This window comes from Spermophilus citellus, assembly GCF_964194105.1.
Source record: "Spermophilus citellus genome assembly, chromosome: 3".
NCBI lineage: Eukaryota > Metazoa > Chordata > Mammalia > Rodentia > Sciuridae > Spermophilus > Spermophilus citellus.
The window spans coordinates 78,232,882-78,245,546 of NC_138184.1; the positions used below are offsets into that span (position 1 = coordinate 78,232,882).

General features: G+C 37.2%; 2 pseudogenes across 2 annotated transcripts; one reads left to right on the plus strand and one right to left on the minus strand.

The window, feature by feature from the left end:
- Positions 1-464: 464 nt before the first annotated feature.
- On the plus strand, positions 465-1,207 carry LOC308643369 (KH domain-containing RNA-binding protein QKI-like; annotated as a pseudogene). Its single transcript has one exon. The product of its transcript is annotated as a KH domain-containing RNA-binding protein QKI-like (transcript).
- A 7,326-nt stretch (positions 1,208-8,533) lies between these two features.
- LOC308644737 (N-alpha-acetyltransferase 30-like) lies at positions 8,534-11,329 on the minus strand (annotated as a pseudogene). Its single transcript has one exon. The product of its transcript is annotated as an N-alpha-acetyltransferase 30-like (transcript).
- Between the last annotated feature and the right edge of the window lie 1,336 nt (positions 11,330-12,665).

Sequence of the window (12,665 nt, forward strand, 5' to 3'; positions counted from 1 at the left end):
CACCATTTGACCCAGGTTTCCCACTCCTAAGTGTATATGCAAAAGACTTAAAACCAGCACACCATAGTAATGCTGTGACATCAGTGATCATAGCAGCTGAATTCACAGTAGGTAATCCATGGATACAACCTAGTTGCCCTTCAACAGCTGAATGTATAAACAAACTGGTACATATGCAGAGTGGAATATTACTGAGCCTTAAAGAAGAATGAAATTATAGCATTGGCAGGTAAATGGACAGAGTTTGAGGCTGTCATGGAACAAAATAAGTTCCAAATATATTCTCTGATAAGTGGATCAGGTCCATAATATTCTGGGGGAGAGTCAAGGAAAGAATGAGAAATTTTGGATTGAGCAGAGGAGAGCAGGTTGAGGGGAGGGTGTGTGGGGGTGAGATGGTGGAATGAGAAAGGCATTACTACCTTTTGTATGGTATGATTTAACAAATGGAGTGACTCTGCATCATGTACAACCAGAGAAATGAAAAGCTGTGCTCTATTCGTGTAAAAAAAAAAATCAAAAAATTTAAATATCTAGATTTTAATTTTCTTGGTAGGAACTTTGGCCCCAGAGGATTTACAGCTAAAGAGCTTGAGACAGAAAATGGATGTAAGACAATCGCCTGAGGCAAAGGCTCAGTAAGAGATAAAGCGAAGGAGGAACAAATAGAACAAACTGAATCGGGGGCATATACATGAAGATTCAGATGTACTAATCACTGTAGAAGATGCTCAGAATAGAGCAAAGAAAAACTAAAGACAGCAGTTATGAGCTTCTGATTCTGAATGACACCTGCAGAGGTGCCAACATGAAATCACCAACCTTGCCTTTTCTCTGGTGGCAACAGCCCAGCTGCTCCAAGGATCATACCTGGGGCTGCACCTTTTCTCTCACCAGTGACCCTGAGTACTCGTCTCCAAGCTGACCCTACCATAATGCCTTTGATCAGACAAATACAGACCTCTGTCATGCCAAAAGGAACTCCTCACACTACTGCTGTGATTGTCCCTCCAGGGCCACAGGCTCGGTTGATCTACACACCCTACAAATACCTGACATGTTGGCATCAGCCACTTCAGTCCTTGAGTACCCTATTGAACTGAATGGTGTGTGAGGTGCAGTGTTTACTAAAGTTCGAAGGCACAATATGTGTCTCCATCCTTTCCAAAGGATTGTGACTGAAGGTGGAGCTGACACTGGCAACTAACCTATGAACTTCTATCTCTGAACTATTTGCCCAATAATGACCTGACCATCCTGCCTGCTGATCACTTAAGTGATCATTGCCTTTGCTTTCCTGTGGTCAGTGCAGCAAGATGAGGGACTTGTTTGTTCATTTGTCTTACCATCTAGGCAAACAAAATACAAATAAAACATTGTCTTCCAGCTCAGCTTTTTGTCCACCAACTCCACCCCTGTGTGGATGAAAGTGGTTCTAGAACCTGTACTGAATAATAGTAAAGTATTAGGGACCAAATGATTCCAAGCACTGATCATCTTTCAATGTCTACCCCAAGAGACTGGTAAGAAGTCTTCCATGGGAGACATATGGCCCTTGACTACACAGTGACAGAGGGAGTAACAGTGAAAGAGTTCTAGGAAACTTTTCTTCTCATAGAAAAGTCACACTCTCTCTGAATGAACTGTGTGCTGATGCAACATTCATGAACTTGGTCAGGCAAGTCTTGGTGAAGTGATTTGAAAAGTATTCAAATTTCATGTACTGTTCAGTCACTACAGTGCCCTACAAGGGCAGAAGGTGCATTTTTTAAAATACATTTCCTCTCATATCTGAAGTATACAAAGATTATGCCATGAGAGAAAAACTTAAGAAGATGTTTTAAAAGTAATGCAAAGAACAAAAGTCCAAAAAAATGATTTTTTTAAAAATTTCAGAGTTATTTAAGAGCTAAAATTTAAGAGTTATTGGGATAGAAGAAGGCTTAGAGGACCAAATCACAGGAATATATGATCTATTCAATGAAATAATACCAGAAATATTTCCAAACATGAAGAATAAATTGGAAATCCAAATTCAAGAAGCCTACAGGATGCCAAATGTACAAAATCACAACAGAGTCACATCAAGGCACAGTATAATGAAAATGCCCAACATACAGAATAAGGAGAGAATTTTAAAAGCCACGAGAAAAAGGAATAAGATTACATATAGGGGAAAACCAATTGGGATAATGGCAGATTTTTCAACCCAGACCCTGAAAGCTAGAAGATCCTGGAACAACATATATCAAGCTCTGTAAGATAATTGGTGCCAACCAAGAATCTTATATCCAGCAAAATTAAGCTTTAGATTTGAAAATGAAATAGGAACCTTCCATGATAAACAAAAGTATTTATAACTGGACAACTGGTGCTACAAAACATCCTTGGCAAAAGATTTCATGAACAGGAATGAAAAACAGCAATGAAAATCAACAGAGGGAGGTATGCAATAAAGGAAAAAACTAATCAAACAGGAAAACCAAGTCAAGTTAAATAACAAAAATAAACAAATATGGCTGGAAATACAAACCATGTCTCAATAGTAACCCTAAATGTTAATGGCTTATACTTAACAACAACAACAAAAAGACATGGGTTGCAGATTGGACAAAATAAAAGACCCAACAATATGCTGCCTGCAGGTAACTCATCTGATATGAAAAGACATATACAAACTAAAAGTAATAGGTTTGGAAAAATCATACCACTCACATGGACTGTGTAAGGAAGCAGGGGTTTCCATACTCATATGAAATAAAGTAGACTTCAAGTCAAACTTAATCAAAAGGGATAAATATGGACATTACATACTGCTCAAGGAACCCTACACCAATAAACCATAGCAATCATAAGTATATATGCCCCAAACATTGGTGCAGCTATGATCATCAAACAAACTCTTTTCAAGTTCAAGAGTCAAATTGACCACAACACAATAATCTTGGTTGACTTTAACAGACCTCTCTCACCACTGGATAGATCTTCCAAACATAAGTTGAATAAAGAAACTATAGAACTCAATAACACAATCAATAACTTAGACTTAACTGACATATATAGAATATTTCAACCTGCACCAAGTGCATACACTTTCCTCTCAGCAGCACATGGATCCTTCTCTAAAATAGACCATATAATGTGCCACAAAGCAACTCTTAGCAAATACAAAAAGTTAGAGATACTACCATGCATTTTATTGGATGATAATGGAATGAAATTGGAAATCAACAACAAAATAAAAAACAAAATTTTCTCCATCACTTGGAGCCTAAACAATATGCTACTTAATGAACAATGGGTTCCAGAAGACATCAAGGAGGAGATTAAAAAATTCTTAGAAGTAAATGAGAACATAGACACAACATATCAAAATCTCTGGGAAACTATGAAAGCAATACTAAAAGGAAAATTCATTGCATGGAATTCATTTCTTAAAAAAAAGTCAAAAAATATATGACCTCACACTACATCTCAAAGCCCTAGGAAAAGAAGAACAAATCAGTAGCAAAAGCAGAAGAAGACAAGAAATAATTAAAAGTAGAGCTGGAATCAATGAAATCAAAACAAAAGGAACAATTGAAAAAATTGACAAAACAAAAAGTTGGTTCTTTGAAAAAATAAATAAAATTGATAGACCCTTAGCCACGCTAATGAAGAGAAGAGAGAGCTCAAATTACCAGCATACGTGATGAAAAAGGTAACATCACAACTGACACTACAGAAATACAGAGGGTCATTAGAAATTATTTTGAAATCTTAAACTCCAATAAAATAGAAAGCATTGAAGGCATTGACAGATTTCTTAAGTCATATGATCTGCCCAGATCAAGTCAGGAAGATATAAACAATTTAAACAGACCAATATCAAGTGAGAAAATAGAAGAGGCCATCAGAGGCTTACCAACCACGAAAAGCCCAGGACCGGATATTTACACAGGCAAGTTCTACAAGTCATTTAAAGAAGAACTAATACCAACACTCTTAAATTTATTTCAGGATATAGTAAAATAGGCAGTCATCCCAAACTCATTTTTTGACGCCAATATCACCCTGATCTCCAAACCAGGCAAAGACACATAAAAAAAGAAAACTTTAGACCAATATATCTAGTGAACATAGATGCAAACTTCTCATTAAAATTCTGGCAAATCTAATACAAAAACATCAAAAAGTTTGTGCACCATGATCAAGTGGGATTCATCCCAGGGATGCAAGTTTGGTTCAACATATGGAAATCAAAAAATATAACACACCACCATCAATAGACTTAGAGGTAAAAATCATATGGTCACCACAATAGACACAGAAAAAGCATTTGACAAAATACAACATCCAGTTAAGTTCAAAACACTAGAAAAACTAGGGATAACAGGAACACATCTCAATGTTTTAAAGGCTATCTATACTAATCCTCAGGCCAACATCATTCTAAACAGACAAAAATTTAATGCATTCCCTCTAAAATCTGGAACAAGACAGGAATGCCCTACTCACCACTTCTATTCAACATAGTTCTTGAAACAATGGCCAGAGCAATTAGACAGATGAAAGAAATTAAAGGGATACACATAGGAAAAGAAGAACTTAAATTAGCACTATTTGCTGACAATATGATTCTGTACCTAGAAGACCCCAAAAACTCCACCAGAAAATTTCTAGAACTAGTCATTGAGTTCATCAAAGTACCAGTATATAAAATCAAAACCCATAAATCAAAGGCATTTCTATATATCAGTGTCAAATCCTCTAAGAATGAAATGAGGAAAACTACCCCATTCACAGTTACCTAAAAAAATAAGATAATTGGGAATCAACTTAACAAAAGAGGTGAAAGATCTGTATAATAAAAACTACAGAAGCCTAAAGAGAGAAATCAAAGAAGACCTTAGAAGATGGAAAGATCTACCTTGTTCTTGGTTAGGCAGAATTAATATTATCAAAATGACTATACTACCAAAAGCACTATACAGGTTTAATGCATTTCTCATCAAAATTCCAATGGCATTCCTCATAGAAATAAAAAAATCAATCATGAAATTCATATGGAAAAATAAGAGACTCAGAATAGCTAAAGCAATCCTTAGCAGGATAAGTGAAGCAGGTGGCATCACTATACCAGACCTTAAACTATACTACAGAGCAATAGTATCAAAAACAGCATGCTAGTCACACCAAATCAGTCTTGTAGACCAATGATAGAGAATAGAGGACACAGAGACTAACCCCCAAAATTACAATTATCTTATATTTTAAAAAGGTGCCAAAAACATGCACTGGAGAAAAGAGAGCATCTTCAACAAATGGTACTAGGAAAACTGGAAACCCATAGGCAACAATATGAAATTAAACCCTTATCTTTTACCATGCACAAGACTCAACTCAAAATGGATCAAGAACCTAGGAATGAAACCTGAAACTCTGTGCCTAATAGAATAAAAAGTAGGCCCTAATCTTCATCATGTGGGATTAGGCCCCAACTTCCTTAATAAGACTCCTATAGCACAAAAATTAAAAGCAAGAATCAATATATAGGATAGAATCAAACTAAAAAGTTTCTTGTAAGCAAAAGAAACAATCTGTGAGGTGAGCAGAGAGCCTACATCCTGGGAGCAAATTTTTACCCCTCACACATCAGATGGAGCACTAATCTCTAGGATATATAAAGAACTGAAAAAGCTAAGCACACACACACAAAAAAAATCAAATAACCCAATCAACACATGGGCCAAGGACTTGAAAAAACACTTCTCAGAAGAGGATATATAATCAATCAGCAAATATATTTATCAAATGCTCATCATCTATAGCAATTAGAGAAATGCAAATCAAAACTACTCTAAGTTTGGGCTGGGGATGTGGCTCAAGCGGTAGCGCACTCACCTGGCATACTTGCAGCCCAGGTTCGATCCTCAGCACCACATACAAACAAAGATGTTGTGTCCCCCGAAAACTAAAAATATATATATATTAAAATCCTCTCTCTCTCTCTCTCTCTCTCTCTCTCCCTCCCTCCCTCTAAAAACAACTATTCTAAGTTATTATCTCACTCCAGTCAGAATGGCAGCTATTATGAAGACAAACAACAAAAATGTTGGCAAGGATGTGGAGAAAAATCTACACTCATACATTCCTGGTTGGACTGCAAATTGGTGCAGCCAATATGGAAAGCAGTATGGAGATTCTTTGGAAATCTGGGAATGGAACCACCATTTGACTCAGGTATCCCTTCTCCTTGGACTATACCCAAAGGAATTAAAAACAGCATACAACAGGGACACAGCCACATCAATGTTTATAGCAGCACAATTCACAATAGCTAAACAGTGGAGCCAACCTAGATGCCCTTCAGTGGATGAATGGATTAAAAAATGTTGCACATATACACAACAGAATTTTATTCAGCAATAAGAGAGAATAAAATCATGGCATTTGCAGGTAAATGAATGGTGTTGGAGAAGATAAAGCTAAGTGAAATTAGCCAATCCACAAAAAAAAAAAAATGCCAAATGTTTTCTCTGATACAAGGAGGCTGACTCATAGTGGGGTAGGGAGGGGGAGCATGGGTTGATTAGATGAATTCTAGATAGAAAAGAGGAGAGGGAGGTAAAGGGACGGGCAGGGGATTACAAAGGATGGTGGAATGTGATGGGCATTATTATTCAAAGTACATGTATGAAGACTTGAATTGGGGGTCAACATACTTTATATGCAAGCTGAGATATGAAAAAAATTGTGGTATATATGTGGGATAAGAATTGTAATGCAAAAAAAACCCAGAAAGTAGTTATGTTAAGGCATGAATTGGTGTGAACACTTTTTTTTTATCTTAAAGAAAAATGCAAACACAACTTAACCATACTTTATTTGACTGCATCTTATTTAGACAGCTTGCACATTTCAAATCCCATTAAATCTCTCTCTCCAAAAGAATATGGGACAATAAGAGAAAATTATGCAGCAATATCCAGTCATCAAACAGCAGTCCAATATTTTGAGATACACGTGATATTTTATAGATACTCAACTCATATCTGACGTCAATATAATTTATGGTTATGTTTTTACAAACCTGAAAGCCCTGTAACATTATAGCACTCATTTTAATGATGTCATGGTGCACTGAAAAATAACTCTGATGCGCTACTAATTTGATTTTATCTACGCTCCTCCAAAGTGATGAACTTCATGATTTTTTAGACACCATAATAAATATACACATCCAGTCTTATACATGTCAGCCAACATCATAACACAGGGCAAGGTAAAGTTGAAACGTGACAAACAAACTCCTTTACATAGATTTGTCGCGCAAGGGGGGAGGGTAATTTGGAGAAGGGAGAGGCAAAAAATATCAAAACCAATTTTTTAATAGTACTTTTTTCTTATTTTGCTGGCTTCAACTTCAAAAACTACTGTCTGGTTTCTGATCTGTGGACTTCTCTAGAGTAAGTAGCTTCATCCCAAGGTAAGGGAAATAATAGCCCACATACCAAAAATGATAGTATACCCGTTAGCTTCTTTAACACTAACATATATAGCTTCATGGTAGCATGTATAAAAATGTTCAGCAGTACCAACTGCTAAACCAGTGTCAGTGGATAAAGTACAGTCAGTCTTAAAGAGGCAGCACCCCATTAAAAGAAAGTTGCACCAATTTTGCTCAGTTTTAGCCAAGTGAACCCACTCTATCAATTATAAATGGAACTGTTTCAAGCTGATATGAGAAAAATGTAAGTCTGTTATCAAAGTAAGTGAATGTTTGATGCTATTTCAACTGGAAGAGAGACTTTTAATTTTGGTGCTGGATTATCATACTAGAGATTAAAATTTTAGGTGAACAATTTTTGCACACCTAATTAAAGACATAAGGTACACTGATATTAAACATACACCAGCTGAACAATATGGCATCCATTTCACTTTTTAGTCACATGGTTAAGGTCATGTTTACAAATGCCCAAGCAATCAATTTAGTTAATTCAGCAATTCTGGGGTTAAAGGTCAGTAGTTAGGGTTTCCTTAACATTCTGGCAAAAACATTAAAAAATGGTTGAACTGATAATTAGCATGTATCTACAACTGTCCCCATTATTTGAGTCAATCAAATGTACATTCAACAACAATCATTACCTAAGAACCAAATATAAGGCTATGAAATATAACTTGATGACACATGTAACACTGTTTCAGCTAATTTCCTTCTTATTAAAAAATAATAACAGAAGCATCGATATGACTGGCATTCTTCTAAATGCTAGAGCCCAAATGAAGTTTGATCAAAAACAGACTCAAACTGGTCAGCTGAAAAGCTGAATACTATGGTGGTGATATTTGTTGATAGAACCAATATTCTGCCCATTAACATTAAGCTTTTAAATAAAATGTAAAATGGAAATGTTTTCTTTAAAATAAGGAATTATAAATGATCCCACCAGGAGGAACTTTAGTTTTCATCAAATATAAATTGTTTATTTTAAAAGTTCTTGTAATCATGTTCACTTTGAAAACACTATACTGAGCAAAGAGCAGCTTTCCTTAAAAAAAAAAAAAAAAAAAAAAAAAAAAAAAGCAACAAACTTTCCTGAAAAGGGGCCTTTACCAACTGTTAATGGAGGTAGGGTTTTAAAAATACAGTAATTATACTCATAAAATATTCAAACCAAATCCTAGAGCAGAAGTATATCCAAATGAAAATGACAACATAGATTCCTACAAAAGAGTTTTCACAGAGAATGAATCTTTTTTTTCTTATGGGTACCTAGGTTTTCCAGTTAAATAAATTATCCATCACAGATTTACCGACTCAACTGAAAGCAATTAACTTGAAAATTCGTTACATTGCACTGATTAGCCAAAACACAATGTAATTAATAAACATGGTAGCTGTTCAGAAAACCCAAAGAACTCATTTAGAAAAGATTTTCATTTTTCCCTTTTGTGTGTTTCTGGAGGAACAAAGCAAAGCTCCCCCGACAATCTGCTCAGACAAGTGAAAAGAAAATAAAAGCAGCTTAAAATGGATACAATGCACCTTGAAATTTATTTCCAAGATGAAGAATCAAAAGTGAAGCATGTTAAGAAACAAAAGCAACGTGAATCCAAGTTAAGTGGGAAAAAAATTCCAGCTACTTTATAAAAGCTGTTCTTCACAGCTTAGCAATAATTTTGATTAAATCAAATCACACCAATTTACATTAATTTTCTGTTCTTTTCCAAAAATTCCCTCTCCAAAAAAACAAAGCAAAACAAAAAAGTGCATCCAAAACCCAGCAATTCCCTGCTCTCTCAACTTTTCTCATCCCTTTTGAGCCATTCCTCTAAGGTTTTCCAAATAGATTTCAACCTCTTACTGTAAAGAAAGAAGGGACTTCTAAAGTAAACCACTCTGTCACTCACCTGGAAAAAGTATCCAAATTATAAAAATCTGAAATAATTTATTATCAAATTTAGAATTTAAATAAAAACAAAGTTTTCTTGTAAAAGCCTTAAAGAAAAGGAAAAGACAGCATGCATTCAAAACCTAGAGATGAAGACAAATATACTTATCTACACAGGCACTGGCAGACGAAATTTAATTGTTATCTTTACTTATTGTAAAACAATACCCCATCCTACATTTTTTTTTCATTCACTAATCACTGAGGTACCAATATTCAAGAATGGAAAATTTAATATTGAAAAAATAAAACCTAAAATTGAAGCTTTTCCCTCACCCCTTTCAGAAAACTATGGCAGGTTTGTGTGAAATGTTAGTATACTTAGAGACTTTTACAATCTACATTGGCTTTTTTAAGGAACAAAAATCATGTTCCATTTACTGGTTCTGTGATAAAATGATCACTATGCAAATAATATTGTCAGCAGACTCTGAAAATGAACAAATCTTGGCTATCAACTGGCACATCTTGTTGGTACCAAAAGAACTCTTGAAGTTTAAAACAATCTCTTTTAATTCAGAATAAATGCGCCATGCCAAAGTGCAACAAATATTGTGCGACACTTAATGAGACACTGACAGGTAAGAGCTGCATGGAAATTACTAAATCCACCTGCAAAGCAATTCTGTACAAATTGCATTGCATGCAAATGTCGATTCTGTGTTGTTGGAAGTTGTTCCTTGATGTCAATTTCTCAACGCAGCCACAGTTTAAGTCGCAGTGCATCAACTCCATTTAAATAGTATCTGAACAGCCTCTTATCTCGAACAAAACCAAGATTTTCATAAAGTTTCAAAGCAGACTTATTTGTTATTTATGTTTCCAAAACAACCTCATCACAGTCTCCTTCAACCATGGCATATATAGCTTTCTTAACCAAGTTAGTACCAATGCCATTTCTCCTGTATTTGGAATCCACAGCTAACATGGGTGTATATAACCTCTGCGGAACATCTTTTTGTGCATATCCAACTTGCAAACGATGGCACCTACACACTCCTCCCCTACCATGGCCAAGAAGCACAGCTGTGGCCAGTTGTGGATAAAATATCTATTCGTATAAATGGAGTAGGCTTCAGACAGATCTTTGGTGATCAGTCTCATGATATCGGGCATTTGTAGCTCGGATTCATATCGGACATATCATATCGTCCGATCCTCGCCAGGTTCGACCTCCCGGCCCGAGGGACTTCTTAAACTGCAACCAGCGGTCAGGGACGAAGACAGCAGCCGCACCTGCTCGTCTTCCTCCTCCTCCGCGCCCTCGGCCAGTCCATTGCGGGCCGCCGCGGGGTCGCTCGCAGCCGCTGCCTCTGCCAGGCTGGGGAGCGCAGTTCTTGCATTATTGGGGAGGGAGTGAAGGGTTCTCTCGCCCAAGTGTACCCCGGCTCCCTTTGTTGCAGTCGCTTTGGGGCCCCCGTCGGGGTTGGCCGTGCTCGTGGCCGCCTCGGTTGCACTCAGGACCTTGCACTTGAGGGAAGCGGCCGCCCGGAGGTGTCGCAGTTCGGGGCTGATCAATCCGTTGAGCTGCTGCTGCTCCTGCGGCGGCTCCGGGCAGCGGAGGCACGGATGCCTCTTGGCCGCCGCCGTCGCCTCGCCGCCCGCCCGGCTCCTGCCGCCAACGCCTTCATGCTCCTCGTCGTCCTCCTCGTCCTCGCTGCAGCAGGCGAGGGCAGCCCCCGCCGGGAAGGGGCAACGGGGCTCCGCCGCCGCCGGGGCCGGAGGTGCTGGTGGTGGGAGGAGGCTGCTAGGCCCAGGCGGTACCTCCGCCATCCCGGCACTGGTCCCCGCCGCCGGTGCCGCCACTCCTCTTCCTCAGCCACCGCCGCCGCCTCCTTCCCCGCCGCGGCCGCCTCCACCGCCGCCAAGGATCTCACCCAGCCGCCGTCGCCGTCGGTGTGAACATACTTAATATACAAAGGTATGAAAAACTGTGCTCTATATGCGTAATAAGAATTGGAATACATTCCACTGTCGTATATGTAAATATATAAAATCAATAAAAAATTTATATGCCATTCAGTCACTACAGAGCCCTTCCAAGGGCAGAAGTTGCAATGTTTTAATATATGAAGTATTAGAAGATTGTGCCATGAGAGAAAAACTTAAAAAGTTTTTAAAAGTAATGCAAAGAACAATGCTGCAACACTATTTTTTAAAAGATGGATACTTGATTTAAAATTACTGAACCTGTATTTTATACCTCCTTATTAAAATTTTGAGAACAAGATACAATCATTCTGTGTCACATTACTAGGCAAACTGTTGAAGGACTGTTTTAAACCTCCCTATATATAAAATTATCATGAAGGATGTAAACCCCATAATTTCCTTTTTGCTGTATGCATGTAATGAAATTGTAGATAGAAGTGTATTGCATAAAAAATGAACAAAAGCTAGACACTTTTACTATACAAGACTGCTGATGAAAAAAATTGTGTGTGTGTGTGTGTGTGTGTGTGTGTGTGAAAGAAGATATGACAGGGACAAATGAGTTGAGGCTTTGAATTACATGATGTGTGCACATGACCTTAATGCAAATTTGACAAATTTGATACTGTAAAAAAAATTGATAATTGTTCTAATATCTGAGTAGTAAGTTTTTAAAAAGTTTTTAAAAACATGTCATCATGGACTAATTTTGGTTGTTACAGTCATTAATGTCAACCCAAAAAATTCAGAGGTAAAAATTATGTGTAATCGAAACACCAGTTGACAGACAAACTTAGAGCTTTATTCTATTCAGAGAAGGCAGATGCATTGGAAATCTTTATTTTTTTGTAATACTAGAGATAATTGTATACCTATCAAAGTTTTTACAAATATGATTTTTTTATTTCCATTCTGGACAACAGTGGTCAGCAGAATCATCAGTTGGCACCTTCATGGTGACCTCTCCATCACTTTGTCTCACTTGAACTGTTTTAATTTTATGCTCTGCAGTAGTCAATTGTTTGCATTCAGCTAGTTTTCCTTTAATGTGCCACTGCTCTGTCTTTGTGTTACACATTCTGTTGTTTTGATTTATTTACAATACATGCTGTGCCTTTATGATTTTAACTTTGTTGTGTTGGCTGAATAACTTGTAATACTTAAATGCTTGAGGTCACAGTGAAAAACCATACCAGTATTTCTTTGAGCTCCATTTCAAATATATTTATTTGATACCAGTATTTCTTTCAGCTCCATTTCAAATATATTTATTTGATACCAGTATTTCTTTCA